The sequence below is a fragment of the Phyllostomus discolor genome, chromosome 12 (assembly GCF_004126475.2).
Source record: "Phyllostomus discolor isolate MPI-MPIP mPhyDis1 chromosome 12, mPhyDis1.pri.v3, whole genome shotgun sequence".
In the NCBI taxonomy this organism is placed as follows: Eukaryota; Metazoa; Chordata; class Mammalia; order Chiroptera; family Phyllostomidae; genus Phyllostomus; species Phyllostomus discolor.
Window position 1 is genome coordinate 58,548,521 of NC_040914.2, and position 27,885 is coordinate 58,576,405.

Genomic DNA, 27,885 nt, shown 5'->3' on the forward strand with positions numbered 1-27,885 from the left:
AAACCCAGGCTCAATTGGGCTAGTTCTAACTCAGGAGCCTGTCGTCTGATTTCAAAGCCAGTGGGTCTTGTCATGCTATTTTGATGCTGCTTTTAAGACACCTAACCATTACCTTGCTGGTAGGCCCATTACCTGTGGTGAAGGCACAATGTGCCTGTGACATTGATTCTAAAAAATCCCTTCTCGACCTTGACGTCTGTGAGATTCTCTAAAAAGAACTGGGGTCTGAGGGGAAAAAAACTGCCTTCTCCTTCACAGAAGCCGCTGAGGGGAACCTCTTGAGCGAATGGGGGCGCAGGCAGCTGGCTTCGGGAGACTGAAAGCCGTTCTTCAGACCAGCGGTTCTCAAACTTGATGCGCATCTGACCCACATCCTTGGGGTGGCTTCTGAAAGCCATCCCCAGGGTCTCCGATTCTCAAAGTCCCAGGGTGGGCACCCCCCGAAGGCATTGCTGACATCCCTGGGTGATATGGATGCTGCTGGCTCAGGGAGCACATTCTGAAAGTCTAGATGCATCTCTCTCGGCTCTGTGGTAGTAGGATGTTTATTTACCCTTTGTGACTATTCCTGTGTCTCTGTCGAGAAAGCTGTTATGAAAAGTAAAAAACAGGATAGCTGGGGTGAAAGCTTTCCAAAAATGGCAAGGAGTGAATGTCACACTTCTCGAATTTGAGAGCGACCCAGAGGCGTGTAATGAACGGAGCTTCTGGGAGCCCGCCCCCTGCTGCCCGGGGCCCGGGTCAGGGTCCTCTGAAACAAGGTTCCCCCGGGGGACCTGGAAGTGGGGGATGTGCAGACCACCTCTTACAAAACCCCGTAAAAACAAAGACAAGTCCAAGAAATAATCCTCACAACCAGGGTCTGGTCTGGAGATTGGGCACCCCACATCATTTTATACTCTTCGCTATTCCACAACAGAGAGGAAGGGAGAGAACCTGCATTAAAAATTTTGTTTTCGTGGAAACATCTAAGTCAACTATTTGACTTGAGGACCTTCAGAGTGAATTTGAAATGAGAAACAAACGTATCGTTTGAGATGAAAGAAAACCCTAGACCAGAGTGCTCTGCGATCTTTCAGACTGAGAGCAGGCAGGCTTCCCAGCGTGGGGCGGTGGGGGGGGGGGATTGGAAGTGTCCCAGAAGATAGGTCCCCAGTCATCAGAGCTATTACCTTTTGCACCCGACACAGTGTCACTTCCTCCACGCAGGACAGCCGCACAGTTACCGTGTCTTGGTCCCTTTCCCTTTCTCCCAGAATCCAGGGGATTTAGTCTAAGTCTTTACGCCTTCCCTCAGGAACTGGGAAATGCACGCTACCAGAGGGACTCCGCAAGTGGCTTCTTTGTGTAAGGACTGTTTCCTGCAACTCAGCAGATCGTGCGATTGCGTGAACAAGTGGCAGGAAACGCGCCTGCGTCCTGGCCTGAAACCCCAGGCTGAGCCTGTGAGAAGGCATCAGGCAGCAAGGCCTGGCTTGTTGGTGCCACTCACTGCCCACGCGCTGCCGCTGTGAGCAGGTGACAAGTTCCGTGCTCTTGGCACTTTGATTGCCATCCACACCAATGACGGAAATTAAAACCCCACGGTCGGGTACCTGTAACGAAGGGGATTTATGTCTGTTGACGGCATTAGGTAGACTGTGATGCAGCCTCTTCCACATGATATTCTCGCAATGATGGACAAAGTGACCCACTAATGGATTTTGTCAATCCTGTTGAATTGGGTCCTCTTCCCAGGAAAGGGCTACCCTTGGACTAGGGTCTGAGAATCTACTAAAGAGTGTGTGTGTGGTGATCCTTTAGTATAGCCAAGATGCCTGTGTATGGGGACGCCTTACTATGACCTTTATTCGCGCTTTTTAGTGATTTTTAATAGTAATTCATCCTCAGAAAAGCATTTTGAAAATGCAGGGATTTAAAACAAATGAAAGTTGACTGAATAAATAAACAAAATGATTGCATAGTGGACGGATGGATAATCTTATCACCCTACGATAACAATCATTAATTACCACATTGATTTATTTCTCATTATTTTCATCATTTTTTGTTTTTCAAAGTAGACTGTGGTTTATACAATTTTTATTGTGCATCTGCTGATAAGTACTCTATTTCCGTATATGGAAGTATTTTTTCCATATTATGAAAAGTATTTTTGGGCTAGCCAGGTTGCTCAGTTGGTTGGAGCGTCATCCCATACACCAAAAGGTCGTGGGTTTGATTCCCGGCCAGGGCACATACCTCGGCTGTGGTTCAATCCCTGGTTGCAGCGCATACAGGAAGCAACTGACCGATATCTCTCTCTTGCATCAATGTTTCAATGTTCTCTCCCTCTCTCCTCTCCTCTCTCTTTAAAAACCAATAAGCATGTTCTTGGATAAGGATTTTAAAAAACTTCACAAATCTAAAGGGTGACTTCTCAAAGTTAAGCCGTATGAATGAACTGTTACTAAAGATTTCCTCTAAGGGGGTAGTCATTGACTACATTTTCACTTTTGGCTCCAATACATAGAAAGGTGATGAGCGATTTTTTAACAGCTTTATTGAGGTACAGTTTAGGCACCACCACAAGAAGTCACCTGGGAGAGTACTGTGCCGGAACTCAGTCCGGGTGTTTCGGAGTGTCTCCCGCCCCTGGTCGTCCAGAGGTAGCAGGACTGAGGCCAACGGGCCTGTGGAGGTCCCGCTGCAGAAAGGCTCTGCCCAACAACGTGCTCCGGCATCGATGTACCCCCCCCCACGCCGCCATGCAGTGTGAGAGAGCTCCTCCCACTCCTCCCTGGTCAGCACGGGTGTTGTTTAAGGTCCTGTCACTTTTAATGAAACAGTCAAGATGTCCCCGTATGGTTCAAAAATGGAAACCGCATTTTGGAACTCTCATTTCCCTGCCAGTGCCCTTGAACTGCTTTCGTCCTTTCACTCTTGGTTCGGGTAACGGGTGATTCACGTGGACCTCCCTTAGAGAGCTTCTTGTTAATAATTAGGGATGAAAGGGAGACTCTGAGCGACGTGGGGGCGGCCCAGATAACAGCCGTGCCCACACCGAGACACCGGGACTCCAGCTCTGGGTTCACAGTCATGAGCTGCGTTACCCTCGATGAGGATTTCACCTCTCTGGGCATCGTTTTCCTCCTCGCTAAAAAAATAAACAAAATAATAGTTGAAATAGAAGATGATAATACGAAGGATGCAACAGAAACTTAACCAGACAAGTAATGTATCTCCAGTCCTTGTTTGAGACTGAGGGTTTCATTCTTGAGAAGGCATGTTCCATTTATATAACAGACACCCAGAATCAAATTCTCTCCACAGCCGAAGCTCGCTTTCAAAGAAGTGTTTGTCTGGGCACACCAAACAATTCAAAACACTCCGAATCACACAGAAAAGATGTTTAAATGCTCCTCCTCTGCCCTCTAGTCCTGAAAGCCCTTCTAAAAACTTTTTTCTTAAAGCCAACAAAGAGTGGTAAAATAATTATGCATGAGTTACTCTCATGACTCACTCCATTCTACTGTGGCACACTGTGTGTGTGTGTGTGTGTGTGTGTGTGTGTGTGTGTGTTTCAAGGAAAGAAGGATTTGTAACTCTTGGTTATCAGGACTCCATGTAACTTTTGCTTCAAGTAACAAATCGTATTTTGGTTCTGTGAATTCATTATGGCACGAAATTGCAAAGGAAAGAAGCCAATTCTAATGAATTGTAATCATAGTTTCCTTCGTGTATCACATATTAGAAGTGGGTAGTACTTTACATTATGGTACACACCACAGCATATAATTAATTCTGAATAAAAGATAATGGATTCTTGCTAAATACGAGTTATTTTAAAATCTCTTAATGAAGAACTGAGCATATGCCGCGAAAATGTTTAGCATATGTGGTAAGAGCCAACATTTTGCATTTATTATTACATCTATTTCCAGTAATAATATATTATTTTAAAATGAACACACAAAAAAAGTTAATCACTAACATTCCAAATATGGAATATTTATGAAAATTATGGGAAACTTCTTGGCTCCCCGTAAGTTGTCACTCGATAACTTTTTGATGACATGGTAAGATTGCAGTCTGTAATAGAAGGCGAAAAATGGAAAAGCCTGTTACTTTTTAATCGCAGAACATATGCGCAATGAATTTTAAAATTTAGATATGGAAATAAACATTTCTATTCTAAAAACTGACACGTTCTTAGTTTTCATGGAATGGCAAAGCTTGAAGGCAGACCTTCAACCCCACCTGCTTCATTCAGTGTGGGGTTCACCACTGCCTTGCTGACACCGCTCTCCCTCTTCCGAAAGAGCGTGTCCTGGAGGTTCTCCACCCTTATGGTGACCACACTGCCACACTTGAGTACGGTCTCCCCTCCTTGGTTTAGCCCTAAACACTACCGTCACCGTTATCACCAACACCACTATCGCCGCCACCAACAGAACAATGGAAATTAGACCCAACACTTACTTTAGCCTTATTCTTCCGATCTCCACCAGGATGATGCTTTCCGTCCCAGTAAAGCGGCCGCATGACCGGGACAAACCATCCCTCATCTTTCATCCTTAGAGCTCTCAGCTATAAAGTGGTTATGCTAAGGTCCTTTCCCTTTCCAATACATCTGCCATCCTTCCGCCCCGGCTCTTCGCAAGTGCCAACAGAAACACACAATAAAACCAGGTTTCCCAAATTCATGTATGCTTCCTATTCTTGCTTCATTTAAGTTTGGAGAGGAAAAAAAAATGTGGACAGTAAAAATAAATGGCAATTAGCAAAGGCTTAGCATTAAAAGCAAAATGTAAAGTTTATTTTTAAATTCAAGGTTGAGCGTCTGTTTCAGACGAATAATTCATCAGAAACAGATGGAACTGAAAGGAACCACTATTTCCACTCTTCTCCCAAAACCCAGGTTTGAACTTATTTCCCATGTGTTTCCTTCCTCAGGTGCACTAGTGTGCGGTAATAAAAAACTGAAAAGGAATACAATTTAGGATAAAATAAGGAATCATGCCATCCCTTCATAATCGCTGCTGGTATTTCAGAACAGTTCTTGCAGCGTGCACATGCACAGAGTCAAAGTCACACTGAATAGATTAGTCAACGGCCCACTTTGTACCTCGTAACATTTAACCGTAAGCATATGTCTGTGCAGCTACAGCTCCTTAGCTAGCGCTCCCAGTGACAGTCAGAGTCCACCGTCAGGATAGGCCGTTATTTACCAGCTGATCTCCACGAGATGCTGAAGTGTGCTTCTATATTTTGTGCATCTACTTTTTTAACGTTTCAAGTTATTTCTTTAGCATTACTTCCAAGAACTATGAGATTAAAATTGTAAAATTTCAGCAGAAACAACATCAATGCTTTTAAATTTTGGTGGTTTATTTTTCACCTAAATGCCCGTCTTTCGTGTTTTGTGTGAACTGTTTTAATCATATTTCAGCAAATCAGCCGCATTACCACGGTCCCCTTGGACTTCCCAAATCCCTCCTGGCCACCACTGTTCTAATGGAAGATACTTCATTATCTTTCTATCTCATGATCTAATAGAGCTATTTATTTCTGTTTACCTCTTCTCCCTCTGGACTAGGCTTCTGGAAGATTGTAGATAATTAAACACCCTACCCTCAGTTCCCTGCTTAAGCTCAAGCACATAGTAGGTGCTCAATACACATTCCCTGAAATGCCCGATGCATCTTAATTCTCTATCAATCAGGCTCAAATAAACTCTTATAAAGTTTTTAAATAAAAATTTAAAAAAGAGAGTCTGCCAAAAAAAATTCTCTATTGAACCCCAGAGCTATAAATGCATCTTTTGCTCAAAGGACAAAGATCTTTCTCTGTTTTCCTTTCTTTCTACCCTGGCACATTCCACAAAGAACTTAGGGCAGGAGGCCTCTCTTAAATCAGTTCTGTCTCCTACTGCTGTGGCTGGGGTGGACTTGCAAAGGCCAAAGCTATTCTTTCAGACGTCATCTCAACTGTTTAGTTGGCAAGGGGGAAGAGAAAGATCAAATAATGTCACCTCCTCAGAGAAGCCTTCCTGGGTCACCTCTCTATTATGAAACTTCACTTATGTCCTGTATGACAACGACCCCAGCCTGAGGCTGTCCGATCCTGGGTGCTCTGCCTCTTCCACCAGAACTCTCGATGGGTGGCGTGGCGGGGTCTGTCCCGTTCACTTACAAATCTCTGTGTTAACACTGTGAGAAATAGCGCCACCTTTCACAGCTGGAAAGGTTCTTAGAAGTCACCAAGTTTAGCTCCACAATTTCAAAACAATGTAAACAGATGCCCCATGTTTAACTAATAAGGACAGAACCTGGATGAGAATTCAAAATGTCTGTCTCCCAGGCCAGTGTCCCTTCCCACTCACCCAGCAGCACCCACCTCTGGGCCTGGCACAGAGAGGTAAGGAGCCAGCGGGATAGAGATGCTTTGGGCAGACGGATCGGCCCCTGCTGCCCTGGCTGTCTCTGGCCCTACCCACGCCTTGCCTAAGTACAATACCATCTTTGTACAGCTGTTTGCACATCAGCCTTAATGTCGATGGGGCAGCTGTCATTACCAGGAGGGACACCTGGAATACTCGGCCACAGCTGCATGACCAAGCCCAGACCCAGTGCCAGGTGTCCACTCACAGGGTCCACACACGCGTCTCCCGAGTTTTCCTGTAACTCAGCTCAAATCACAGGCTCCTGTCCCTTCACACACTGACCCGTTGACCATGGGCACTGTGGTGCCCCATCGTGAGGCTCTTCCTTAGAGGAAAAGAAGTAAATAAAGCGATGCCACATGTGAAATGATGTCGTGAGCTTTGCAAGAGATTCTTCAAACTTCCAGCAATGACAAAAGCCAGACGCTCCCATTTTCTCAGGCAGTCCTGGGAGGCCAAAGGCCAAAACCTCGCCTCGGATGCTCTACCTTTTATTTCCAAGCCCCAAAGCCCAGTGACCCACTGCCAGGAAGGCAGATGCCGCGGGCACAAAGGGAGACGCCCTGTCTGCAGTTAGTAGAGATGCGGAGTGACGGAGGTGCTGGGGACTCAGGGCTTTCGGTGGCTCTGAGCCCACCCAGCAGCTCTGGTTCACCTGATGGCACCCCTCTGTTCCTCGCTCATGTCGTCGTGGCTCCCGTGTTACAGGAGCATGGAGGAGTGGGCAGGAGAGTGGCTGGGCTGAGACAGGACCCTCTCGATTCCACGAGAGTCACTATCTAAGAGTCTTGATTACTGAGTGGGACTAACGTGCTTGGGCCTTTGCTTTACACGCAACCCTAGAGATGCATCTGTAGAGAGAACACATCCTTGTGTCTGTGCGTAAATACAGAGGGGCCCTGTCTAGTTTTCTGTTCGTGTCCAGGTGAGTGTTGAAAGTGCTTGTCTCTTCATCAGGTTCTTTGGGAGAAATTCAATTAGCATCCGTGTCGGGGAATGTTTTGTCTCACCTGGACACAGACGCAGTTCTGTTTCGGGTGGTCACACAGCTCTCGGGGTTTCTGCAGGTGCCCTGGTTGCTGGGAAACGATGCTCTGTGTCATAAATTCTGGTCCACTTTTCAGTGAAGTCCTTCCCTACGTCTTTCAGCCTTCCTCCTACCGTCCACCATCCCAATTTCTTTAACGCTTCCTTTGTTGAAGTCTTAACGCACTGCCGGTATTCCTGAAGGCCACTTCAACTCCTCTCCAGGACGGGAAATGCCATAAATCAATGGGCAAGTAAACAGGCCACAGTGCTGGAGCCCTTTACGTGGCCGACCACTGGGAATCCAATCACCTTTCTCCCGGCAGCCTGCCCGGGGCGTCACCTGAGCCCTGACACACAGCAGATTCTTTGTTAAGGCAGAGCTTGTCCCACTGTCCACCCAAGCAGCATATATCCACAGGACGAGACTTCCAGGTGATGGTCTTTGCTTTGTTATTTAACACTGAAGAGACAGTAGGGTTCTCAGTGTGGGCGCCTATAGGGACATCAGGGAAACTGTCTATTTAATTCTATTCTCCTCCCCCCAGACTATTAGCACCTGGAGGGTGGGGACGCTGATAGTTTTATGTCTGCATGTCTAGTGCCTAACGCTGAGGCACGGGAAATAGTAGAGTTTGTTGGATACTGGGCGCTCGCTTAAAGAACTACTGTATGCATGTGCGTTTGCAACATATAAACACATGTATCTAGGCATGCATGTATCTGTGTTGCTGTTCACTGCACAGAGGTCGCTCGAGAGAACCTCACCCAACCTCTGAGGCAGCGTGTCGTGATGTCTAGCACAGGTACCTCACAGACACACTCACACGGCTCTACAGGGCAGAGCCGGGCTTTGCGTCCAGGTCAGCCCCAGCTCGGGCTCTTTCCCGCCCGCTGCCTTGCTTCTCAGTGTGGCCGCCCAGGGTGAGTCTCCAGACAGAATCCCAGCTGCTGGTTGTGTACAGAGATGTCCCCAAACACAGAGAACTGACGAGATCTAGAGAGCTAGGTATGGCCAAATGTATTCTTATACTTTTAAAAAATTTTTTAAGATTTTATTTACTTATTTTTAGAGAGGGAAGGGAGAGAGAAAGAGAGAGAGACATCAATTTGTGGTTGCTGGGGGCCATGGCCTGCAACCCAGGCATGTACCCTGACTGGGAATCGAACCTGCGATGCCTGGTTCGCAGCCCGCGCTCAATCCACTGAGCTACGCCAGCCAGGGCATATTCTTATACTTTTAAGAGAAATAGAAGGTTCTACATTACCTTATACTCATGCATTTTTTTTACCTGAGGACACGCTTTTGGATTTTAGAGAGAGAGAGGAAGAGGGGGGAGAGAGAGAGGGAGAGAAACATCAATGTGAGAAACATCGATCTTCTCAATCGAGTTGCTTCTCGTACGTGCCTGGACCAGGGACCAAACCCACAGCCTAGGCATGTGCCCTAACTGGGAGTTGAACCTGCTACCCTCTGGTTTATGGGACAATGCTCCAACCAACTGAGCCACACCAGTCAGGGCTCATTATACTTTTTGATAACCAGTGTTGGGGCTAAAGATCAGAGGGCTGTGATCCAAGAAAGGAAGCAAGAAGAGAAATTAGGAGAATAAGGATGAATCTTCAATCTCAGAAGAGAAATGACAAGGGGCAAAATTGAGACAAAAGCAAAATCAGGAAAGCGGACACACTGTGAGAGCCAAGTCAGAGATAAAATCCACAGTAACGGGCAGTGGACCGGATACGAGGGCCCAAAGACGAGGCCCCCCGGGTCGGTGTGTCTTTGCTCATTTGCCTCTGTGTGGATGACCTGGTGGACAGTGATGGCACCCCTGAAATATGGGATACAGGAGGAGGATCATATTTAGAGGTTTGCTGAGGCACATTTGGAATGCAGCCCGAGTGGTGGCCGCGGTTAATTAAGATGGTAGATGATGCTATAAAGTTTCCACATCATCCCCGGGAACCAGTGTAACAGGAGGAGAGATGCCTGGAAGAAGGCACCAAAACCCTCCAATATTTCAGGGAGCAAGTTGAGATGAGTGAGTGGCCAACGAGGGAAACTAAGAAAAGGTTTCTCTTTTCTGAGAAAGAAGAGTATCTCCAGAACAACGAAGAGACGGGGACGTCCAGGAAGTTGGAGGGAGAAGGCACCCAGGGGGGTTGCACGCCTGAAAGGCACTTCCCGGGGATGTGCAAGGTGGACGGAGGGACATCCCTATGCTTAGCATCCTCGGAGGAAACAACTCCATGCCCTCCCACTGGAGCAGACACGTCCTCTCAAGGGAGGAAATCCAGCTTTCACAGAAGCTGCATGACCACAATGAATGTCCCCTGATTCCCTTTTCATTCTGATTGGACTATGGGAATATTTTAAATTACGTGTGTGGCGCACATATGTGGCTCGTGTTATATAATATGTCTACTGAACAGCACTGGCTTAGAGAGCTAGCGTGCTGAAACTTCCATTATAACCACACAGAAGCTCAAAAACAAAGGATTTGGTAGAGAAAATTGAGTTCTTAACATCCTCAGAGCTATGCAAATAGAACTCCTGCTGAGCATGAGAGCATTATTTATGTCGGCGTCTTTAAAAGTGAAGCAGGGAAGCTCCATAAGCAATGGAAAGCTATGCTCCACCACGTCCAGGTGAGGGTTTGGTGTGGAAGAAAGAAACAACGGCTTATTTTAGTAAATTTTAGTAAAGGGGATGAAAAGGAACACATGGGGTTGGAGTCCTTGAACTTGGATACGAATTCCACACTGTCACTCACTAGCTGTATAGCCCAGAGTAAGACGTAGAAGTTCACTGCACCTCTATTTCCTCGGTGCAGAACAGAAGTAATACTGATCATATACCTCTCACTCGCTAAGGACTCACTTGGGTCCCTGTAGGTCCCAGCGGGCGAATGAGGAAACGGAAGCATAAAAGCCGGCCACACAGTGGAAATTCGGCGGCAGTGGGAGCTGAACCCGTGGAGTCTGAACCCCTGTATCACCTGAGCTGTCAGTCTCCGCTCCACACTCTGGTCAGCCTCTCCCTGTCATCAGGAGAACCGAACGAGGCAATGAACTTGAGGCATGTGCCAAGGTCAGCGAGGGCCAAGGTCAGCGAGGAAGGGCACGTCCGTTTAGTATTATTGTTGTGAAGGCACAACAGAGCATTGAGGAGAGACAGGGTTTACATCACTTTGTGTCCCATTAGCTTAAAAAAAGGGGGCGGGAGGGGCTGAAAGATGAGGAGAAACCTGAGATGACTTTGGAAACTCAATGTAGCCATGTAGCCGTGGCATTCTGGATCTTGTAAGAACTGTTGAGTGTTTGGGGGAAATGCATTCCAAAGTTAACCTACGAAATATGAGGCCCAAAGAATCCTGGCCTCACAGATAACGAATGGGGTTAAAATCACTGTGTACACATTCACTTCAGTGAGTGAGTAAGGTCTTCCCAGTTCTTCCCCAAACCACATTGGATACCCAGGCCCAGCTTCGCAGACCCAGCAGACTCTGTATTTTTTGTTTAAGGTAAAGCATAAGTTTCGTAGAGAATGAACTAAACGTCAAATTCTTTTTATTTGGTTTGGTCTTGTAAGGAAGGGTTCCAGCAGGGCACAGGGAATGAGGCAGAGGCTGCGCCAGATGCAGCAGGAGACGGAGACTGTGGCCAGCCGGGGCGGGCTGCTGCCAGGAAAGGCCCCTGGGAGCTCCCCGGGGGGCACATCACTGGGTCCGGCAGCCTGGATGACCTCCATCCACACATCCCCACAGCACAAGGTCACCTCACAGAACAGCAGTCACATCTCAGTAATGATCCAGCCCAGCACACCTCGGCACTACACATGATTGTTTCCCACAAACTCATTTCTTGTTCAATTCGGTATGAAAATTACAGCTGCACTGGCACAGTCCCTCCCAGCGGAGTGGCCTCCCCCGTGCTCTCCCACGGCAAACCCCGCCGGGCCTGGGCAGGAGGAACAAGAGTGCAGGTAAAGGTGCTGTGTCCCCCGTAGCTCCGCTGTGCATCCCAATCAGCCCTGCACGGGCAGGGCCTGCTCAGTGGGCCAAGCTGGTACACTCCACAGGAGGAAACCATCTTCAGGAGGAAAAAAAAAAAAAGCTAATTGAATAGTTTCCCATGCAAATGTGAAAACAAGGGAAACAATACAAAGATAGCATCAATATTTTCAACATTAAGCAAAGATAAGCAATCCTTGAAGGGGGATGCTATTTCCATGAATTTAATCAATTCACATGCCTACCCACAACGCTTTTGTCGCTTGCTTTGTTATCACAACTGTTCATTTAAATGAGTCGGGAGGCAGGTTAGGGAGGCTCTTTGCCAGGACTGCCACTTACGTTCTGGGTTCTCAAGAGCCTCCCGTCAATTTTGTTTGTATTGTCCAAGTAACAACGGGAACCCCAGGGGAGATGTTGCGAGGAGGGTAATACACGTATTCTCTGGGTCAGGCAGGGTGATCAGAACTTCTTCTCAGACTTTCTGAACAGCACTCAGACATTCTTCCAGATCCCGCCTGTGGGGACACAAGTTCCCACTCGAACCCTCGCCCACGAAAGAGGAAACCTGACCCAGGCAAGGGAAGCCAGCTCCCGCTTGCCCGCCAGTGGGCCCAGGGGGCCGGTTGACAACAAAGGAATGGACAGGAGGATGGATCAAGTGCTGGGCACATGAAAATGCTCCAGGGATAGTAGAGCAGAGAGAGAAACACGAAGCACAGGGACCCTGTGGCCTTTGTGTCTTTGAACGAGACCTTGCCAGGCTGGCGTTCGCAATTACATTTGCTTTGAAGTCCTAGCTTCAAGCGACCAATGTGGTCCTCCCAAGGTCCTCTTAAAATCCAACGTAGATGGTTCTCTTGTATCTCAGAACCCCGGGTCCTTCTTCATAGGCATCAGAGCTGCCATGTGACTCTGCCCCCACCCTTTGGATACGCTGTGCAGGCCGAGGTGCTGTGCAAGGAGGCAGTGCCCACTGGTAGACAAGGACTGAGTTTGCAGATCTTCTGCCAGCACTCCCTGGGCATACACGGTAAACCCAGGGCGCAAAGGAAATGTTCTGATGTGACACTCGTGGTGGCATCTTCAATTCCTCTATGCCAGGGCGGGATAGGAACCAGAATTTCAAGGAAGAACATGGATCTTGGAAACACATCTCCTTTTCTGCCTAACGCACCCTTTTAAAATTGAAGTCGTACGTGCACGTGAGAGAAAACAGAAGACTCTCTCGATGTCATCTTTACATCCTCCTAGGTAAAGAGAACGCCAAAGCCCATTGACCTTGGATGCAGAGCTTTCTGGATCTTCCAGGGCCTGGGTTCCAAACCTTTGAGACTGTCCATCCATGTGATTTTGGGGGCTCCTCTTTCTGGGCAAGGAGACGGCCTCTGGAAAGCTCGATCCTGGGCACTCCATACACTTCACAACATGTCCACCCCCGTTTCCTCTTCCACGGTCAGTGGCACGTATCACGACCCTGCCCCTCGAAGCCTCTGAATCTGTCTCCCCATGCATAGCACTGAAGAACGGGGAGTCTCTCTGTTCAAACCCCCACTGGTCCCTTGGTTAGCTGTGCAACACCAGGGAAGGCTGTTTAACTACCCTGAATCTTGGTTTGTACGTTCCATAAAGGGAGATAATTATGCAGCTTCTACCTCATTGAGGTGGTAGGGATGAACTGAGATAATCTGTGGGAAGCGCTGAGCTCAGTGAGTGCTCAGTACACACAAACTATCACAGTAATGATACCACCCTCGTCCCAGCTCCAGCAGCTCTGCCCTCCCTGCCGGCTTCCCTGTTCAAAGTCCCCGCCCCTTTCTATCAGTTCCTCTCCACGCTGACCCGGAAATCATTTGATTAAGTATCGAACACATCAACCCCCTGCCCAAGCTCTGCAAAGGCTGCCTGGGACCCAGGGAATGAAGTCCAAAGCCCTGAATCTGGCATCCAGCACACTCCACAGAGCCACAATCTTACCACCCTGCAGGCATATTTTGCTCAGTATCTGTGCAGCGCATTTGGTTTGGGAAAACCAAATCTGTGCATTCGCATACCGGTGATTTTGTCTGCACTCATCTCTAGAGTGCTGAGACGGGATGGTCGGAAAGCACCAAGCCGAGTGATTTGTGGAAGCAGACCTGAGAGCCAGACCATTTGAGAGCTGGAAAGGACCCAAAAGGCCACTTTACAGATGAGGAAACTGAGGTTAATTGGTTTGCCCGAGGCCACACGGCTATTTATCAGCAGCGTCAGGCCGGTCTGCCTGGAGGGAGGGAACCACAGGGCAGCCTATTAAGGAAAATTTGTCAGCAATTGGCCACAAACTTGCTGACAGGCGATCTTTCTCCTTGCGTGAGCGACGAGACGGAAGTTAAGCTCCTACTGACGAAGGAGCACAAGGCGTGCCTCTCTCTGGCTCGCCCTGCAGGGCACGGCGGGAACGGGGTCGACGGGGAGCAGGCAGCTGAAGCGATTCCCCGGGATCCGTCCCTCTGGCGGCATCAGTCTCCTAACAAATGCTCCCAAGTGCACTGCCGAGATCTGCTGAAGTTGAAGATTCTCGGCGATCTTTGCAGTGGGAACCATGATGAATAAAACACAAGAATCACCAATGCATTACTTTGAAGGCGCATGTGACCAGGCTCTAACTGCTAAATTGCAATTTTTCTCCTCTAAGATAATAATACTAATAGTGACAGTTCATTGATAGAGTGCTTCTTGGGTCCCAAGAATAACAGTAAAAGGGCCAACGATACTGTATTACCGCTGTGTCTATCCATAAAGCACAGACTGGAGAGAGGCAGTTCAAGAGCGACCTCCGTGACTGCTGAGATATTCTGTGGGCCAAAGTGCTGTGGACTGCGATTGTTGGCATAAATGAACCCTGATTTTCAATTTGGGTTTGGAATTTAAATATGGTCTCGCTGATACTGTTGATGAAATATTTTATAGAACCTTTAAATACGTTGTTAAATATTTAAAACCTTTAAATATGCATGCTTTAATAAGCAGACCATGGAAAGTAGGTAACTACCGATCCAGCCGCTCAGCCCCCCTCACCCACGTTTGGGGTGGTCATCCTTGGCTTGTGGTCTGGATTTGTGTCTACTGTGACCCACTGGAGAGCATCACCTAGAAATTATAATGCACGGCTCCGAGAGTTTGGGGTCGCTCCGAGAGTTTGAGGAGGCTCCATCGACCACAAAATCAAAGCCATCCTACAGTTCCGCTACCTGGCTGCTTACACAGACTACCGAGACTCAGAGGTTCTGAAACCCTGAGCTTCCCCCGGAGACTTCACTCACTGGGAGGGTGGGGCTGCTTCCTTTCACCCGTGGTCAGTAAGCTGTCCTGGGAACCCGCTGCAGGGAGGGCCTTTCCCTGTCTGTCCTTCCCTGTCTGTGCTGCTCACCCAGCTGTCAGCACTGCCAGCTTTCACCTGATCACCCTGTGCTTGGGCCAACCCGGAGGCCACACTGCCAGGGACTGGAAGCTGTCCCCGCCAAACACTAGGATGTAACTGGGGGCCATCTGCCCATTCTTAGGGAGGCATCTTTCATCAATGCCTGGAGAGCTCCTACGTGTGCCAACCTGGCTTCCCCAAGATGTTTGGCTGCGAATACTCCTTTCTAGTTGGTTACCCTTGGACCAGGATCCAATTTGGACTCTTGTCCCTGCATCTGGCCTTCGCTTGCTCTGCACATTTTTTGGAATTTTGCATTGTCTTCGCAGCCAGTATCCATGGGCCCCTTTCCCACACAACCTGCCCTGTGCCTTCCAAGAAACCACTTGCCCATCACTCACCTCGCTGCTATGTCGTCTGCCGTAGCTGCCCATGCAAACCCCACCTCCTCTACGGAGCTGTAGCACTAGGCTTTGGCTGGGGTCCTGCATCCAGCCCAATTCTCGCTCAGCCCCAACGGGACTCATCAGTGTTTCATGAAGGCTCCCCTCTCTGCGTTAACTCACACCCCAACATCCCGCTATCTGACTGTCATCACTCCGTTCAGCACCTGAGAGGAGCTCGAAGGGACACAGCCACACAGCATCGCACTGGGTGAGGTTTCTCACAGCGGTCTTGCAAGGGTACGCTGGGGATTGGAGTCTTCTTGGTTTCCTAGTTCAAAGCGACGGAAACAGGCAGTGGGCAGCACAGGTCTCGCAGGAAGACTAGAGAAGCAGGAGAGCGAGGCGCCTGGGCCATCCGAACCACACACCAGGACCTGCCACAGAGCCAGGCGGGTTCCGCGGGCCCGTGACCATGGGCGCGTCCGTGAGTGTTAGGAACTAGTCCAAGTTAAAACACCCGGGGAAGGTGGCGCCGAGTCGGCGTTCAGCTTCCAGGAGAGGACGGAAGCAGTTCTCTAGCCCTGCTGGCCGCTCAAGCAGACGGCTGGCTCTTCTTTCTATAGAGAATCCTACTGTGGGGGGTTCTCCAAACACGGGAAGGGGGTTCCTATGCTATGCAGCCAAACAAACAACAGAACGACAAGTAAGCACCACCAGTACCACGCAGAACACTGTGTTCCAGAGTGTGGGACCCCACAGAAAGGCGTGTCTGGTGTGCCCGAGCCCCATTCTGCCCCTGACTCCATGCCGATAGTCTGGTTCCGGCTGTTGCTTTCTTCTGTTTTTACCACGCGAGGTTGGTGACCGCATGTGCCGACCCGTAGCACGAGAATGGGAGTTATGAAGGTATTCTAAATAGCAGGCTTAAAAATGTTTTGGGGGACTGGGTCAACGGACTGAACCCAGTGGTAGGATATACAACGGAGATGATAGTAACAGCCAGCGCATCCCGTGCACCTTTAAGCATGTTCACATATCAGTGTCGTTAAACATCAGAGCCGCCCTGCAAGGCAGACTCGGCGTGACAGGGACACTGAGAGAGAGAGAAGAAGTGGGCCGCCCAGCTGGAGAGGGGCGGACCCGGCTGCGGAGCCACTGAAGGTGCCTCCTCCTGTCTTCCGTGCACAGGGACAGGTGGGGAGATGTGACTTAGCAGCGGCACACAAGGAAAAACAAATAAACAAATAAAATGTGGAGCGTCAGTCCTCTGGGTGATGTGGCTGGCAATAAAAGCTAATGTAATGTCGCCTGGGGCGGCAGTAAAAGACGCGCGTGGAAGGGAGTTGATAGTCTCGAGTCTAGCCGACTGGATTTCTGTCTGCGGCCCCTTCGAGGAGGGCTGGAGCAGAAAACAAATGGGGCGTTCGCTCTGGAGGTGTGAAGACCAGAAAGCTTAAACACCGAGGAACGGCGCTGTGGAGGAAGAATCACCTCCAGTCCGCAGGACGTCACAGGCTTGTATCAAAGCCTACGACGACCTTCGGGGAGACGGGCTTCGGCTCAGTCCAAGCAAGCGTTTCTAGTCGTCATAGTTCCCAAGGCCTGGGCGGTTGGCGATGCTCCAGCCGTCCCCAGCACACAGCGGCCACCACCGGAGCACCAGGATGCATGATGCCCAGGTCTGGGTGGCCTCTAGGGCCCCTACTTAACCATGCGGGAGTGCGATTCTGTCATTCCTTCCCCAAAGCATCCTTGGCCACCGGACTGGACGGGACTCGTCCTTCCCGTGGCCCTATTTGTTTACGCCTCCCTCGGCTCACTTCCTGTGGGCAGGCTGAAGTCTCACGGTCAGACCTGGTATCTTCTGTACCGTTGCTACAGTCAGCTTCCTGAGGGCAAGCCCTGTGACCTGACCATTCCGACTGTTCTACATGGCCAGGTGGAATTCTTGGGAATCCGAGATCTGAAGTCGTTCACTGAGGCGATGAGTCGTTCCAGTCAGCCTTCATTTAGATGTGAGGCTCCAGGGACGCAGGAGAATGACAACTTGCCCACAACCATGTGACAATTTAGGGGCAGGTGGAATGAGAATGGGACAGTCTTGGCTCTCAGCTCAGTCTCTAACCAACCACCATGTGCGTGCAAAAGGTGTTTGTTTGAGGGCATGTACCCGTAGGCTGATTTTTACTGGAACATTTTGGAACATATCACTAGCTCAAGTGTGTGTGTGTGTGTGCGTGTGTGTGTGTAAAGGTGTGTCCTGTGTGTTAGGAGCAGTTACATCCTGAGACCTGAATTTTGCATGAGTCTCTATGTGGAACAAATGGTCAGGAATCCAGTGTCGTTTGACATACTATTTGATGATATTTTGCAGAGGGTTCCATTCAACCCTGGTCTTCAGCTCTGTCTTCCTTGACAGTCACCCACCCTCGACATCTCCATGCCGGGTTCCACTGGTAATGGTGTAAGAGTCGTGTCCTCACCTGGCCACCCCTGAGTGTTCACAGGGTCTTCGGGCAGGTGTGGGTGGGACTCAGTTTCAGACCCCTTTCTTTGTCGTCTGCTTTAACGAAGGGCCCTGTGCTGGGCACACGGCCTTCCATGCAGCCCTCGTTACAGGGAGGAGTGTGCGCCACCGCCATGAAGTGGTTATTGTCTGCAAAGGGAGCCTGATTTAAGAAGCCATAGTGTGGCTAAGAAGCCACAGTGTGTTAAAGGGGACAGTGACAAAACAGAGTGGGAGCGGACAGGAGAGATGAGGACAACCAGAGGTCTAGAATGGTAGCTCCTCGGCTTGGCTGACACACTGAATGCTGGGGCGTCCTGACACCGGGGTCAGGTTTGGTTCCAGGTGCCTGACTTGGAGTCCCAGTTTTGCTGTGGAACCTGGAAATGTTCAGTTGGCTTTTTTGGGGGGTGAGGGGGTCATTCCTCTGTAAGATGCTAGCAATAATCTTACATCTCACAGGGTCACTGCAAATAAGTCTCATGCGACACAGAATGTTCTCAGCACAGTGCCTGAGACTAGCTCAGTGCTCCACAAATGCTGGGTTTTTACTCTAATCTGACACCAGCTTTCAAATACGTGTATGTCGAAAAAAGTGATGGGGAGCAGTGACAAAGGGCAACGAGTAGGAGAAGGTTACAAAAGAGGGGTCTGTCAGCTCCTGCTTCAATGGGGAGTTGAATGAACGGAGTTGAAGCACCACCTCCAGTGTCCTGGGTTCCCCGAGGGGTAGTTCGCAGGCTGTCCTCAGGACATTAAAGATGCAGTGGGATGACTGGCAAACAGGAAGCCTGTTGACCCAAGATCCCCGAAGCTCCCTTTGTGGACGAGATCAGGAATCTCGCAGGGGCACAGGGCGGAGCAGTCTCCCAGCTCTCTGGGTTGCTGCTCTTCTCCAGAAAGCTGGGGAAGCCCTGGCTTTCAACGTGCATGACACTTAGGAGAAAATGGGTGGAGTCACGGGCCTGGGCACCCTGTTCTCCTTCCTCCAGCCTCAGGAGCTTAGACCAGCATCAGTTTCCCCACTCATAAAACGGAGAGGACAGCTCCTTCGTCACCAGGTGACTGCACAGGATAAATGAGGTGTCAGGTACAGCACCCAGCACAGAGCGGCATCTTGGAAAGCTGGCTCTCTCCTCTCCCTTTTTCCAGACAAACACAGGCAGATATTTCCTGTCATTGCAAAGTGTGCTCAGATGACACAGGACCCCTGCAGATGGGACACAGCAGGACACCCTGGAAGGTCCAACAGCCTCAGACAGCCCAGCCCGACTGTGATATAAGGATGTGAAAACAGTTGGGAAACCACCGAGGGCTGCGTGGGGCTGAGGGTTGCTACTATTTTCAACACGGCCCAATCGCAGCGCTGCTCTGCGGGGGCCCGAGGAAGACCACGGACAAGGCAAGCCCTGACTCCTCCCACTGAAGCGTCTTCAGGAGCCAAAACTCATCGCTCAACCCCCTCAAAGTCCAAAACTACATTTACCTGAAAAACAAACAGGAATAGACTTGAACTGGTGATGATCTATTGAGAGACTAATTATCATTTAAGCTGGTCTGGAATAGTAATGAGTCCCCCTTTCAACGAAAGCAAACCTTGTGATGAATATGTCATCACTCACTTAGCAAACTTTCCCGGTAAGATGGTACTTCCAGGCGATGCATCACAGAAACCCATATGGAACACGGGTGAGCAGAGAGGAAATGAAAAGGTAGGGACCCGGCCCCTGTCAAAAGCCATAATTATCTCTAAAATCTCAACTGCCTCTTGAATATTTTAAATGGAAGAGGGAGGGATCACTTAAACTTATAAAATAATTTTTAAAAGGGCAGGCACTAATAAACCATTCATCCTAATTGGGAGAGGCCTCTACCTCAAAGCAAATGCTCACGCTCATGCAGGATTTCAGCCTCATCCTTCTCAGGAAGAACTGCTCCCGGCCAGCGGTAGGCTGTAAAACAGAACCCTGGAGGCCTGAGCATTTATTGGGTGCCTATCATGAAGCAGGCATCGCGCTCACTTCTCATGCTGCCTTTACAACAGTCCTAGCACACAGGTATGATTATTAGCTCCATTTTTTCAGGCCAGGCACTCAAGCTGAGAGAAGTTATGTTGCTGATTCTTGGTCATACATGAGGTTGTGGGGCTGGGGTGGAGATGGATCAAAATGCCAGGCAGGGCTCGAACCAGGGGAGCAGGGGAAACACAAAATATAAGGAGATACCAAAAAAAAAAAAAGAAAAGAAAAGAGAAAAGAAAAGTAACAAGCAAACCTCAGTAATCAAGATGAATAATACTGTAATGCTGTATTTTAAAGATCACGCTGAGTGGGAGAAAATCCAAGAGGAGTAAAACGCAACCCTTTAAAGAAAGCCAGGATCGAACTCTGCACTTGTATGTGTGGGTCTCACTGTCCTCACCCTAACCCTGGCTCTGCCACCGGGCATTGCTGCCTCCGGGTCTGAACAGCTGGTCCAGGTCTGGGGGAGGATGGGAACAGGCCTGAGCGCCCAGGACGGGATCACCGGAGTCCCGTCCCCAGAGGCCTGTTGGCGGGGCTGGGCGGGGCGCAGGAATCAGGTCCGGTGTGTCTGCGCTACATCCGCGCATCCATAACAGGCACGCTGTGCTCCCTTCTCTCTGCCTGCTCGCCCTGACGGAGCCTAATGAAGGCTGGAGAGAGATCTCCATTCGTCTTAAACCGAAATCAGGGTGGAGCTTCCACCACTCCTGTCGCCACGTGAAGTGATCCTCACTCACGTCAGGGAAGAAGCTGAGCCTGAAGCCATCATCTTTAAGGCAAGTAGAGACGTCACCTTAACTTGCGACATCATGCCAGGGCAAAGGACCGTGCCGGGAGGATTTTTGACAAATAAGGGAAATCTTGGATGAAGTGAAGGGAGACTTTTCTCCACCTGCACCAGCCAGGAAAAATGGAGAAGAGGGCAGGGCTTGTTCACAATACCCTTGAGGAGTGCCCGGCGCCAGAAGGCAAGAGAAGATGACCCTGGCCACCGCTGCCGGGGGGGGGGGGGGGGGGGGGGGGCAGGGTGGGTAAAGCTGTTTACGTGAACTTTCTTACGTGATGGTCTAAATGAGACAGACAGACAGACAGAGCAGGAGAGACCAGTACTGGCCCTGCCATGGGAAACAGCATCACCGCCAGGTCTCACCCCTTTCCCTCCCTTCCCTCCTCCACTCTCTTCTTCTCTCTCACGCACCTGTCTCAGGGGACCTCCCAGCGCGCCAGGTGCTCTGCCTGAGCGGAAACCCTGGCCACAGAGGCTCTGAGAACAGTGCTTTATCTCCACAAGAATCCCAAACTTTGCAGCCGACGGCGCCCCATTATACCATAGAACAATGAAAAAAATTTAAAGGGAAACGACCAGTCCGGTGGTAAGTGAGCACTGGTGTACGCACACTCTGTCCTACTTTCCCCTGAGGGACCGAATCCTCCCTCCCTGAATCCATTCACATGGATCCCTTCCTTATCAACCGCCGGAGCATTCCAGCACACTCGAGGCTGCAAAGCACTCCTCTGCTGATTCGTGGGGGAGGCAGCTGCACTCGGTTGGGAAAAAAAAAAGACAAATAAGAATCCACTTAGGACAGCACTTATTTTTAAAATAGAGATTTCCCCCTTAATTATAACATAGGCTTTTTTCATGCTTCTTCTGAACTTTCATAACAACACTATCAAACAGTAACAAATATAAATTTGTGCAGCCTGAACTATGCAATTTAACCATAAGCAGTAATTTCCATATCACTGAGGAGGGGAAGAAAAAAGTCAAATGATTCAGCTCCGGTGCACGAGGACCCGTCTTGAATTAAATTTTATTCTCTGCTCAAGTTACGTGTTGTATTCCAGTGTCAAGAATGGTTTAGAGATAATGGGAAATCATTTACTGTTACATTAAAACGCCATGCCCCAAAGTGTTTACCAAAGAGCAAACTGTTCACTCTTTTTTTGCAAATTAGAAATGGCTTTTGGATGTCTTCAAAACCCCTTGAAAACGCAGACAAGGATACCACAGCAATGTCACTGATATGTCTCTTCTTCATGCATTCTCTTCCCTTCGGAGTCTGAAATGATGCTCTTTCCAGCACACACACACACACACACACACACACCCCAGCAGCCAGAAAATCCTCCCAGATCACTGCCTCAGTGAGAGCTGACCTTGTTTATCACACAGCCCCGCCCCCACCCATCTTCTGCTCCATCTCAAGTTACGAGGTTTCCCAACTTTCCAGTGAACTCCAAGGTGGGAAGAAGCCGCCGAAGGTAACGGGACCCACCGACTAGAAAGATGTTAATCCTGACAAACTGCTCGAGCGAGCGGTAGCCTGAACCACAACTAGATTGAATTCGGTCTCTCCTGAGAGGGCCCGACAAGGCTGGTGGTAACAAAGCGGCTTTTCATGGTGCCCTCCAAAGCAGATGGGCCCCATGCAGAAGGTTGGAGAAGGGCGCCATTGCCCTCTAGTGGCCAGAAGTGCAATCTTCCGCGCAGGAGCGCATTTCCAGAGCCGCACAAGGCTCTCAATGTCAGAGTAAAATTATAGCAGAAAGATGTCTAATTATGCTCCTCGAGTGTTTTCTTTAGTCCTTCCTGACCATTGAGGAGGCTGTGGATGGCTCTCACAGTAATCCGGACGGAATAGCTGATTCTTTCTCTGGCTGGTGCACCAGAACTTGTCCAACTCTCTCCAGCTGGTTTTTTTTTTTCCTTTTTAACAGACCTGTTGATGTTCTTCCTCCAGTCAATTAAACCACACATTTATAGAGACCGACGATCTGTATGTATTTCAGAGGCAATAACTTTGCCTTGCAAAGGCCGACAACTCACAATGCTTGGTAAATCTAGAATGAGGCTTCTTGGCACAAAATTAGGGAACTTTCTATGAAACAATCACCAATTTCATAAGGAGGAAACACATCCCAAACACATTTCAATCTCTCCAGTCCTTCATTGGCTTGGAGCGTTATACACACACTGGTCCGATTTTCTAGGGAGAGAGGCCTAGGCATCCAGTCATTCTGCAAACTTGACAACTAAAAAAAAGAGGTTTGCTACCTACAGTACTTTCAAACTCTATAAGCCACTGTTCTATTATGTATTATTATTATTATTAAGTATGCCTATGATCAAAGTGGAAAAATCAATCCTGAAAATAAATGAAATGCTTATGCCTCTCGAACATCTGTCCACACACAGGGGTGGGCAGAGGTAGGCTGACAGTCACACACATGCAAACCACCGTCGATCAGGCTGCCGTGACCGTCACAACGCGCACCTCCCTTGCCCTGGCGAGCCGCTGTAACCCTCCTTCCGCCCGCCCCCGACCACGGACGGAAGGCGAAGGAAGACCGAAGTCAGAGCTGCAGATCTGTTTAGATGGCTCTGACAACAGATTTGCATATCACAGGTCAACGCTGACGTCCAGTGTCAACGTCACACATCACAGGCGGCCACGGGCTCGGTTGGGAGACACACTGCGCGCTGGCACTGTAAATCCGGCCCTGAGGTCCGCATCACGGCGTTCCCCGTCCCAGGGCCCCCAAACCAGGATCCTTACGAAGCAGCCCTGCATGCTGTGCAGAGTGGAAGAAACACCACGACGTACAAAAACAGGAGCGTTCAAGGGGCATGACACGGGTCTGGACTCCCCCAAATCAGGGTGCGTCTCTGCAAGCCTGCCCCGCCTCCTCGCGCAAATAAACAATATTAGACGTACCAGCCCACAGCCACCACCGCACAGAGAAAATATGAATTCTGGGTCATAGGAAAAAAAATAGGAGCCATAACTTTTTTTAAAAAAAATACAAGATTGCATCTTAATTGAAAATAGAATTTAGGTTTCTAGTAATTTTACTGTCTGGCCTTCTGATAAGAATGTTGAACATAAGGGGAGTTCTGGAGCGCTATCAAGATGGTCCCCCACTTCCACTCAAACTGTTTGAAAAGCCTATTTTTTCCAGCCAGCAAGAAGCCCCGTTTGAGCAAAGCTACATGTCTGGGCCTCAGCGGAGCAGTCTGTCTGTCCTTCCAACGCATCTCCTCTCCCTTCGCGGATGGGTAGGGCGGGGGCTCTTTCTTCCTTCCAGCAATGCAAGAAAAGGGCCAGCGCATGCGGGCTCTAAAATAACAATGCAAATAGTGATAGAAATAATTGTTAATAATGAAGTGTGGCTGCCAGGCGTGTTTGATGCGTTCGTTTGCCAATGTTTCCAAAGCAAGATGTAAGACAATTCTCACTCCAGCCAAGTTCCCCTGCCTCCCAGATGCCTGTGTCTGGTCTGCACGCGGAAAAACTCCTCACAGTCCTTTGTGCGAGGCAGGCCTTCGGAGGTCTGAATTCCAGGGCCCACCGGCCAACTCCAAAACTTCGCATGGGATCTCCCCACTAATAAACTTCAGCGACCGGGAGCCTGGGGTCCCTCTGGTACTGGCCACAACTCTGGCCCTTTGTTTCGCAACTTTTGTTCCTTTGTTCTACTGAAGGAAGACCAGGCCCCCTGCAGCTGGGGCTGGGCAGTGGCTACTTGTGGGTTCTGATGCCTCTGTGGTATTTGCAGAGAAAAGAATCCCAGGATCCATGCAGTGAAGGTCAGCCCCATTTTCTCCTCCTTCCCTAGCGCTCACAACCCAGCCGGGCCCAAGGGGGCTGACGCGAGGCTGGCGGGTCCTCGCTCTCAGGAACAGTCCTCACCCCCATCCCCGGAGAACCCAGACACCCCGCAACACCACCGACGCCTGCCGCAAGCGTAAGTGATAAAGCAATTGATCCAGCCTCTCGCCAGATTAATTATCCTGGCTTCTCTGTGATTACACTGAAAACTTACTCCCTGCCTCATTTGAAACCAGTAGGAATGATCGGAAAGGGAAAACCAGGGAAGATAGCAGAGCCCCCCGAACGCGATTTCCTTGGGGGGAAACGGGAGGGCGGACTCCAGGCAGAGACCCACCTTCATCCCCTCCTGCGGCAGGGTTTCAGAACCACCCTCCACGCCCCCCCCCCAACCCCTCAGGGACGCCCCGTCATCCAGCAGGGATGGTATCATTAAATAATTAAAAGATGCAATTTCTTAACAGCAGTGCAATGGCCCGTGAAATTCCTGCTGCATTATCAGCAAAAGCAACAGGGCCCTCTCTCGCATCCAGAAAACCTTTCACCCGGGAGAGGGAGGCGCGCGGCGCCCCCCCCCCCCATGCCCGGCCACAGCAGGGCCTTGGCAAGAAAGGGATAAGGAGAAGCGACTCGGGGGCCTCCCGGACCCCACTTTCCCTGGGGACTCTTTCCTTCGTAGCGCGAGGCGGGCTCTCCTCCAGCTCCGCCGGGTGGAGGGGGCGAAGGGGTGCTCCCCCAGCCGCCCTGCCCATCCTGTGGGCTACAGCGCGCTTCCCACCCTCGGCCCCCAATTCCCCGACAAAGCCGAGAGAGGGAGGCCGAGCGGGCTAGAGAGGCTTGGGGCGCTCCGGAAGGAGGCGCAGGCTTCGGGGAAGGCTTGGTTTGCAAACTTAACGTTGACCCCGGCAGGATTCGCCAGCCCCAAGCCGGAGTCCGAGTGTGAACCGCTCACAGACCGCCCGTGGGGCTGGCGGGAGCTGGGGAACGGCCCCGGGGCTCCCCAAGAGACTCCGGCTTGAGGGCTGGAGCGCGCGCCGCAGCCGGCAGCCGGAGCCGCAGTCAGCGGACCCAGACCCAGGCTATTAAAGTGCGGGGGAATCGCCGGCGCGAGCCGGGTTCCTTCGGGTTTCTGGGGCCTCCCCGGCAGTCTGGAATGGAGGGCTGCGCCTTCGGGAGCGTTCAGTGGGCATCGGGGGAAAGGGGTAGGAGCCGTGCGGAGTGGGGTCTCGCCGCCGCTTTCGGAAAGAGGCGCAGCGCGGGCGGGCAATGCCCGCGGGTGACTTTCCCCAGGGACCCGACCGGGGGGCAGTCGGCGGGTCCGGGGCGCAGCTCTGCAGCTCCTCGCCCGAGCTGGGGGCAAACCCTCCCTCCCGCGGCCTCGGCGCGGAGTTCAGAGGAGGCCGGAGCAGGGGAGAGAGGTTGGAGCGCACATCTGGCGCCTGTGCCCCCTGCGCTGCCCGTGCCCACAGCCGGTTCCCTTCTCCTTTTTATTATTTTTAAACAAATCTTCACTTATCTCCGCCACCCCCCCGCCCCATTTCCTTGGCGTGAATGAAACCTTCTCTAGTCAGACCTCATCCCCAACACATTCTCATCCAGAGCACCCCCCCACACCACACACACACACCCCTCCGGCAAGAGCCAAGAAAAGGCACAGCGGCGCGCCTCACCTGGGGCCCTGGAGGGTGGGCGCGAGCTCCGGCCGTAGGTCCCCGGCGCTGGGCGAGCGCAGCGGTGTCAGCCCCGGTCCCAGTCCGGGTCCCATTCACAAGTCCGCGGCTGCTGCGAGCGGCCCCCGCGGCATCTGCGAGCGACTCTCCCCTCGGCTGGCGGCGGCCGCGGAATGAGCCGCGGAGCGCGCTAGTGGCAGGAATGAGAAACCAGGGGGAGGTGGCGGGCGGGGTGGGGGTGGGGGGACGGAGGAGGAGGGAGGCCGCCGCTGGGAGGAAAGGAAAGGGCGGGGGGGCGGAGAGGAGCCGAGGCCGTGAGACGCGGTGAGCTGGGCCTCGCGGAGGCTGCGGGGGCCCGACCCCGTCCGCGCCCCTCCCCCTAGGGGCCCCAGAGATGCCAACCCCGGGATTCGTGGCCGCCCCTCCCGCCCGGTGTCGTTGCACTCCGGCTCCTTTGGGGCTGAGACAGAGTCTAGAGCGACTGAAGTTGGGCTCCAGGGACGCACAGCCAATCAGGGAGGGCGGCGGAGGGAAGCTGGGGAGGGGGTGGGAGCCCCTTTTCCTCCCTTGCCCAAATCCGCTCCAGCTGGCCAGGCTGGGCTCTTGCCCGGGAGGCCTGGATGGTGGGATGGGGGAAAGCATCGGCCAAGTGGGGGAGGCATCGGGAATTGTGCCACCCCACCTTCGGTCAACCCCTCCACGTCGGCCGCTTTCGCCCTGCCTCCGTCCCCTATCCCCGGCAAACTGTGCCTGGGGCGCGGGCGGCGAAACCTGGGGAGGAAGGTTTTGGATTTAGGAAGAGCCACGTCTCGGTTCTCTCGGTTCTCCTCCCCCGCCACCCCCGCCACCCCCGCCTCCACTGCCTCGCGTGCGAAGCTGAGTGCGGGGAATCGTTTGGTCTGGATCGGCCTGGGGTTTGCCACCACTGTGCCCCAAAAGGGTGCCTTGGCCCCCCGCCAGTGGAGTCACTTGTTGCCTCAGCCCCCCCTCCCCAGTTGCACACCCGCCAGAGCTGGAGGGTGAGGTTCTGCAGGAGAACGGGCCTGAGGGCGCCGTGCCCCCCGTGTTCTTCCTCCATCCTATCCCCTTTACCCCGCCAGAAGGACCCTCCGGAGGGTGGGCGCCCCGGGCCCGCTTCCTGCCCCTGCGGAGGCGCGGGGAGGAAAGACTGGCGCGGCGGGGGCTTGGGAATCGCGCCGGGGTTTGGGCGGGGCGCTCTATGTCCGGGGAGCGGAGTTGGGAGGGCACATTCCGCGGTCATGGAGGGCAACAGTCGTGACCCGGTGGGGAACCCCAGGTTAGAACAAGTTTCTAGGGTGGGGTGGAGGAAAAAAAGAGGAGGGGCGAAGGTGAAACACAAGTGCTAAAAGCGAAAATGGAATCTCGGGGGGTAGAGGGTCTGGGGTGAGGATGGGGAAGGAGGGGAAGGAGGGGAAGGAGGGGAAGGAGTTGCCGGCCCGCGAAGAGCCGTGAAGAGGAGGCGGAGGGATGAGCGGAGGAGGGAGAGGCACCAGGGAGTTAACGGAAAAAGGCGAAGAGGGAAGAGAAAGCCTCGGACTGCACGCGGGGAAAGTAGGGGGTGGCCGGGCGCAGGCCTCAGGCTGGGGGCCACGCCCCGCGAGTCCGCGTGCCCCCAGGGCTTCCCGGGTTCGCGCGCAGCGCGGCCGAGGCGCGCGGCGGGGGTTGTGGGGGGGGAGCTGGGCGGGGCTATCCGGGTACCGCACCCCACCCCAACCCCACCCCCGCGGCGCGCCAGCGCTCTTCCCCGCGACGCCGGGATCCCGGGGGCGCCGCGAGCCCTGCGGAGCCTGCGTCCTGCG

General features: G+C 51.7%; 1 protein-coding gene across 1 annotated transcript in view; it reads right to left on the reverse strand.

Annotated features, from left to right (window-relative positions):
* Nucleotides 1–26,505, reverse strand: part of CDH11 (cadherin 11) — a 136,005-nt gene extending 109,500 nt beyond the window's left edge. The window contains exon 1 of the mRNA XM_028501686.1: nt 26,066–26,505. The gene's annotated coding sequence lies outside the window, so the exon portion shown is untranslated. The remainder of the gene's footprint in view (nt 1–26,065) is intronic.
* Between the last annotated feature and the right edge of the window lie 1,380 nt (nt 26,506–27,885).